We start from the raw sequence: 6,274 nt of genomic DNA on the forward strand, positions 1-6,274 counted from the left end.
CCTGGTATCAGGACAGCAAAGGCATAACAGTTCCCTCTCTTAAATCAGGGGCAGCATTTTCACAAAACATGACTATTACCATTTTCCAACCTCTTTGTCACCAGCTGATGACATACTTCCCATTTATCATCTCCTGTATCCCCCACCAGGAAGGGCGGGCTGGTACTGTGACCCCCATTTTAGTGGGGCCCCATCACGTGAGCGCCAGTCTTGTCCTCTTTCAGGAAGGAAAGTCTAGCACAGATTCTGCTGAGATACAGAGTGGAGGGACTGTGACAGAGCAGGAGAGTCTGCAGCTCTAGAGTGCTCTGAGCTGACCATCCAACAGGAATAAAACAATGAGCCCATCGGGGAAGGCTGCAAACATTACACCGAGGGCACCTCGAGACCCGCCATGGCATGGCCAGGAGCTGACTCTCCTCCAGCTTCTGGTGTGAGGGCTGTTGTCACACCTGTCCCCTGAGGACACAGGGACCTGTTTCCTTACTGTAAAACTGGCTGCCTTCCCTGGCTGAGATACGGTTTGCCTCGAGCATTATACGCTCCAAGCCCTGTACAAAGCATGTTATAAAAGAGCTAAGGAATTTTTCAAGGGTGATTATATCCATGCTTAGCATGCTCATTTTACAACCTGACTTCAGAAGCAAACTCCCACCTTAGATAAAATTCCACTTTATCATGTCCCCTAGCCTCACTGCATTTTAGTCATTCATTCTACAAACACCTGCTAAGCACCTACTACCCTCTAGGACCAACGTAAGCATCTCACACTTGGGGTCTGAAGATGCACCATCAGCAGCTTGTTAGGACTCTGCACGGTGGGGTCAGGGAGGTGGTGGGCACAGGAATCGGTATAGAAGCCTGCATTCCAGTTCCAGGTCTGAGGCTGCTCAAGGCACTGATTTCCAGGGCAGCTCACCACCAAGCGCAGTCACCCATCCCTGCAAATGAGGGGGCTCAAAAACGAAAAGGGCATAGAGATATGCGGTATCTGTTCAATTCCAGCACCACAGTAATACAATGAATGAAAACCCAAGAAAATAAACCCCCTCTGAGTTCAGGTTCTGGAAATGACGCGAGTCCGTTAGTTACAAAGCAGGACTCAGGGCAGTTCTGTCGCAGCCCCACAGTCGTGAGCCTAAGGCTGGGGCACCAGGAATGGCTCGCTGCTAACAGATCACCCCACCTCACTCCACTCACCAACAACTGTCACTGAGCATTTGAGACTAGCATGTGGGTTTTACTTTTGAGGGGGTTAACCAAAGAAAAATTTCTAAAAGCATTACTGCCAGAGGCAAATCTGGCAAAATACATTTTATTTTGAAAAATTACAGCCTAAAAGTGGCAAAAGATTTATAGGCACCATTCTGATCTGCCTCTTAACTAGCTGTCCTTTTCCAAAGGGAGGTGACTTGCCAGGCCTCCCTCAGAACCCAGAACTCCTAAGTGCTCAGTACTCACCTGCAGTGACTTCCAGGTGACAAGGCTGTTGTACTGCAGAGCTGTTGCTAAGCTCATCACTTTCACTCATTCAATCAGTACTTACTGGGTACGCAGTAGTATGTGGCACCAACTGTTCTCTGCACCAAAAAGCCTCCTTGTGGACCTTACCTCATAGTAAAATATTAAGTATAATAAATGTACGAAATATGACATTAGAAAAATTAAGTGCTGGGGGAAAATTAAGCAGAAAAGGGAGACAGGAAACAGGAGGTGGTGAACTGAAAGTCTAGGTAAGGTAGTCAGGGAAAACCTGGCCTCACGAAGCGTAAGGGTAAGAAAGTGAGTGATCCCAGCAGACCCAAGGACAGACCATGTGAGTCTCTTCAGAGACCAGGAAAGAGGCCACTGTGGTGGGGGTCAGAGTGAGTTGGGGGGCCAGTGGTAGGAGACTGGTCACAGAGGAGTGGGGGTGGCCGGACAGGCATCCCTCCACCAAAGGGGTCCCCACCCAAGGCCACGGTAGATCCACAGCTGAGGTCCCTCAGCAAGGCTGGGTCCCCTCCACACGCCCACCTAACTGCTCACCATACAACCTCCGGGTGTCTGCTTTCACCAGGGCCAAGGGTGCCAGGCCTTAGGGGTCCTACAACACACGTCCCTCAGAGCCCAGTGCTAGTGCAAGCACCTGCCACACAGCCAGTCAGCCAGAGCCAGCTCCTACAGCACTGGGCTTGGCCACGTGCCCTCCAGAGGGGTGCGTCCCTGAACCCTAACAGGGGGAAAGGAGCACTGCATGCTCTCTACTGCAAAATTTGCCAGAACCTAAGTTCTGACGCATAGTTTCATCTCCCGTTTGACAGATGACTCGACCCGGAAACTCAGCCTAACATTTAAAAAGAGAAAAGCAAATAAATGAACATAAAATCTCAGGAGCTTTGGCTGGAGCTTTGCCTTTAGGCAACTAAATCATAGGTGGGGCAGTGTAACTTCTTGCCGTTAAGTTTTCAAACAGACAACTAAGTAAGGACAAAGGTGCCCAGCAGCTCCCACACACCGCCTATCAGGCTCCAGCCAGCTAGTTAAACTGTTCCCTGTCACGCCTAGGCCTGAAAACCGAAATAAAACTGAAACTTTGCTTCCCTTTCCTGCATGGCACAACTGAATGCATTTTGAGAAATCACCTCTTAGGCGCATGAAAAAGGGAGTCCTTAATCCAGCCATTCAACGAACAAGTTGGAACCTGAAGGGATGAGTTCCTGATGCCCGATCCTGAAGACGACAGCACAAAGCACCGCTGAAAGAAATGTCCTTGTGCGCCAGATAAAACACTTTCTCTTACAAACAGAATGATCTGCACCTACGAGATTAATTTACAGCGCGACATGGAACAAAGCTCAAGTCCACGAGCTGTATGAGTAATGACCCGGGGACAGGTTACGTGGCTGCTGCAACCGGCGGCTCTCGCCTTCGCGGCCCCCGGGACGGGAAAGACCCTGCCCAGGGCCGGGGCGCCTCGCGCAGACCCCGGCCCCGAAGCGCGAGCTGCCTCGAGGGACGAGCTCTCGCGGCCGCAGGTCGGGGGTCTCGCCGATCCCAGCGCGGGCCCGGGCGGCCTGGCCACCGCGCGCGGCCTGGGCCTTCCTGCCGCCTGGGGCCCGGCCGCCGCCCCCGTCCCGGAGGGTCGCCGCCATTTCCGAATGCGGGCGCGAGGCCCCGTCCCCCCGCACCGCTCGTCCCCCACGCCCCTCGCGTCCCCTCACCCGCGCCCCCGCCACCCAAAGTCCCCGCCCGCCGGCCCGCCGCGAGGCCGCCGGCTCGCCGCGAGCTCACCTGTCCGCGCGCCCGCCCGCCCGCCGGCTCCGCGGCTCCGCTCTTCCCTGCGCCGCGCTGCTGGGAGGCCGGCCGACGCGCTCCTCAGCGGGGGCTGCGCCTCGGGACCGGCTGCGGCGGCGGCGGCGGCGGCGGCGGAGACCGCGGCGGGGGCAGTGGCAAGAGGGCGCGGGAGTAGCACCGGCAGAGGCGGCGGGGGCGCGCACGCTCACGCACGCTCACGCACGCACCCGCATCGGCGGGCGCGCTCCCGGAAGGACGGGGGCGCCGGCGGGTCGGAGCCGCGGGCTGGCAGGCGGCGCGCGCGCCCACAGCGCTGCCCGGAGGCTCCGCCCACCGGGGCGGAGCCGTGCGTGACAGCCGCGGGTCGAGACTCCGCCCAATATGGGGCGGAGCCACCAATGACAGCCCATGGGCGGGGCCGGGGAGTTGTGGGCGGAGCTCGCGCCGCAGAATCGGAAACGTCGGCCGCCCTGCAGGGGCGGGGCCTAGACGCGGGGGCGGGGCCTTCCCGCTTGCCGGTGGGCGGGCAGGGGCTGCGGCGGGCAGCACGGAAGGAGAGGTACGGGGACTGGTCTTGCAGCTGCGTCCGCTCAGCGCTTTACATAAGATTGAGAAAACGTAGTTGTTCTCGTCAAAGAACGGGAGAGGGAGCTGCTGGGAGCGGAGCTGACCCGGAGGCTGGCGGCCCCCTGAGCCACTCTTTGGGACGGACATTTGCTCATCCCTGCAGCGCGGAGAAGGGACTTCCTGCCTGCCTGCCCAATCACCGAAGTGCCACCGCCATTGTCCAGCCACCCTCCCAGAGTCGCCTACAAACTGGCTTGGAAGGGCAGGAGAACCAACTTCCTCTCACGTTCCTCCCCGTCCAGGCTCGACCCCGCTCATCTCTTTGCCCCCCTGAGGGAAGGGAGACATGCTCGGTACCCTTCCCTTTCACCCCCTGTAACAGAAGCAGTTGTCCCATTCAGTGAATGCCTGCTCTGTGCCTGGTCCACCGGGATGTGCCAGTTTTCACCCTAGAAGCCATCCGAACCAGATCTTTCTGTTCAGCACTCCTGCCTCCTCCCTTGCACACTTGCTCGTTGGCCACTTTCCAGTCAGTGGAGTCGTCTTAACACAGACATCCAAGGCTCCTTTGACACACTGACTAAATCCAAACTCTTTGCTCACAAGCTCTCGTCCTGTCTACCTCTGCCCTCTTCTTACACCTCTGCCATCAGGCCAGCCTGGAACTGCCCATTTGTCCCAGGTTTGAGGCCTGTAAGTGGAGACAGCTCAGAAGTCTCCTGGTGGTCAATAAGTTGTGCAGCATGAAAAGGCTTACGAAAACCAAGCAGCAGAAAGGCCAGATTAACCTCTATGTCTGTTGATTCAAGAGAATGAAGGATTTCCAGCCAGAATCACAGGAGGAATGAGAGAACAAAGTGGACCTGGTACCAGTTTCAGACTGCACCTGTGCTCAGCCTGTGCTGGGCACCGCAGGAATGAATGAGCAGGCCTTCATGAGTCCCTCCTTGACCTCACAGTTCCACCCGAGGGATAGTCTTCCTAAGAAAATGTTTCCCAATACAGAAAAGAGGGTATGCACTAAGCTGCTCCTGGTGTTATTTGTAACAGTGAAAATGGAAATCTGCCCAACTGTACAAGTAAGCACACTCAAATGGGACAACACAGTTATAAGAGATGTAAACAAAGGCTACCTAATGGCATCAAAAAGTTGTGATAGCTCCTGAAAGTAAGATGGGCAAGATGCATGATCTATACAAAAAGTACTCCAATTGTGTTTATAAACAGATCAAACTGTGTGGAGGAGATAAGACAGGGAGGACACTGTCAAATGCCGATAGTGGCTGAAGTCCAGCCCCGTGCCTTGCAGGCCCTTTGACTGGGCGAGGCGGGCCCTTCATCCTCACCCCGAGGCCAAGAACTGAGATTTCAGGGGAGCAGGTGCCACAGCTACCCTCCAATGCCAGCCCCGCAATTGTGCCCATGGCCCACCAGCCCCGCGGCTTCCTCCAGTCCTTCAAGCTCATCTCACAAGTCAGGGCTGAGGGCTGGGTCCATGTCAGCCATCCTTGTACCCTGCAAAGCCTAGCAAACTCTCACCCACAAGACATCAAAATGTTTAATACATGAAAACCACGCAGAACCCATTTCCAACGTAAACATTAAATGTTGACTGCAGGCAGTGGTGCTTTTCCAGCTTGGTACCAGTTCACTGTTGTGCTGGACTGTGGTGCTGGGGCGCGTATTTCATATCAGTTCAAGTCAGTAACTTTCCCTGCTGTTGCATCTGGGGCAAGCCATGCTCTCTGACCCCAAAGGAGGTCTCATACTCCCAGGAGAGGGACTTATCCCTGGGCACACCCAGGACAGCAGGAACAGATATGTGAACGGACACAGGCGCAGCACCAGGGCAGTGCAGAAGGGAGGCTCTCCCTCCAAGTTTTGAGGGTGGATGCAGCTAGCACTCCAGGCAGAGCACAGAAAGTTGTAAGCCATCTTTTGAGTAAGAATGGGAAGGAAATGAGAATACACACTCACATTTGCCTGTTTCTGTATGAGGATAACACGGGGAGGATGAAGTCATCAGAAGGTGGGCAGGGGCAGGGAGGGAATGGGCACCTCTTGTCCAGTTTCAACTCTGAATCCTGTAGACAGGTTCCCTTAAAACACTTAACAGAGAAGTCCTCGAATCGCCCTGGGGCCCCACCAGTGTGCCTGCTGCTCCCTCAGAGGGCCCTGCCAGGTCTTGTCTGTTCCCCTCAGCTCATCTCCCATCTGCACCCGCCTGTTGCTTCAGGACTGTCATCTGCCTGTCACTGTTGCCCCCGCAGTCCCACCAGCAGAGCGGGGAGGTGAGGATGGGATGGCCAGCCCAAGCGGCATTACCCTCTCCTTCCTGACGTCCACGTCCCGCTCTGTGAGCCCCTCCTCCGTTCCCCTGACCAAGGGTGCTCACGGCAGGCCCAAGCCCTGCAGTGGAGCGAGTCCTGGC

General features: G+C 55.9%; 1 protein-coding gene across 3 annotated transcripts in view; it reads right to left on the reverse strand.

Moving 5' to 3' along the window:
- Window positions 1-3,485, reverse strand: part of DNAJC5 (DnaJ heat shock protein family (Hsp40) member C5) — a 29,926-nt gene extending 26,441 nt beyond the window's left edge. The window contains exon 1 of one of the 3 annotated variants that reach the window (XR_004130821.2): window positions 3,274-3,414. The gene's annotated coding sequence lies outside the window, so the exon portion shown is untranslated. Of the gene's footprint in view, window positions 1-769; window positions 1,609-3,273 lie in introns of those variants that run through there. The other 2 variants (XM_031433384.2, XM_064496876.1) reach the window with 2 other exon arrangements.
- Between the last annotated feature and the right edge of the window lie 2,789 nt (window positions 3,486-6,274).

The sequence above is a fragment of the Camelus dromedarius genome, chromosome 18 (genome assembly GCF_036321535.1).
Source record: "Camelus dromedarius isolate mCamDro1 chromosome 18, mCamDro1.pat, whole genome shotgun sequence".
Lineage (NCBI taxonomy): Eukaryota > Metazoa > Chordata > Mammalia > Artiodactyla > Camelidae > Camelus > Camelus dromedarius.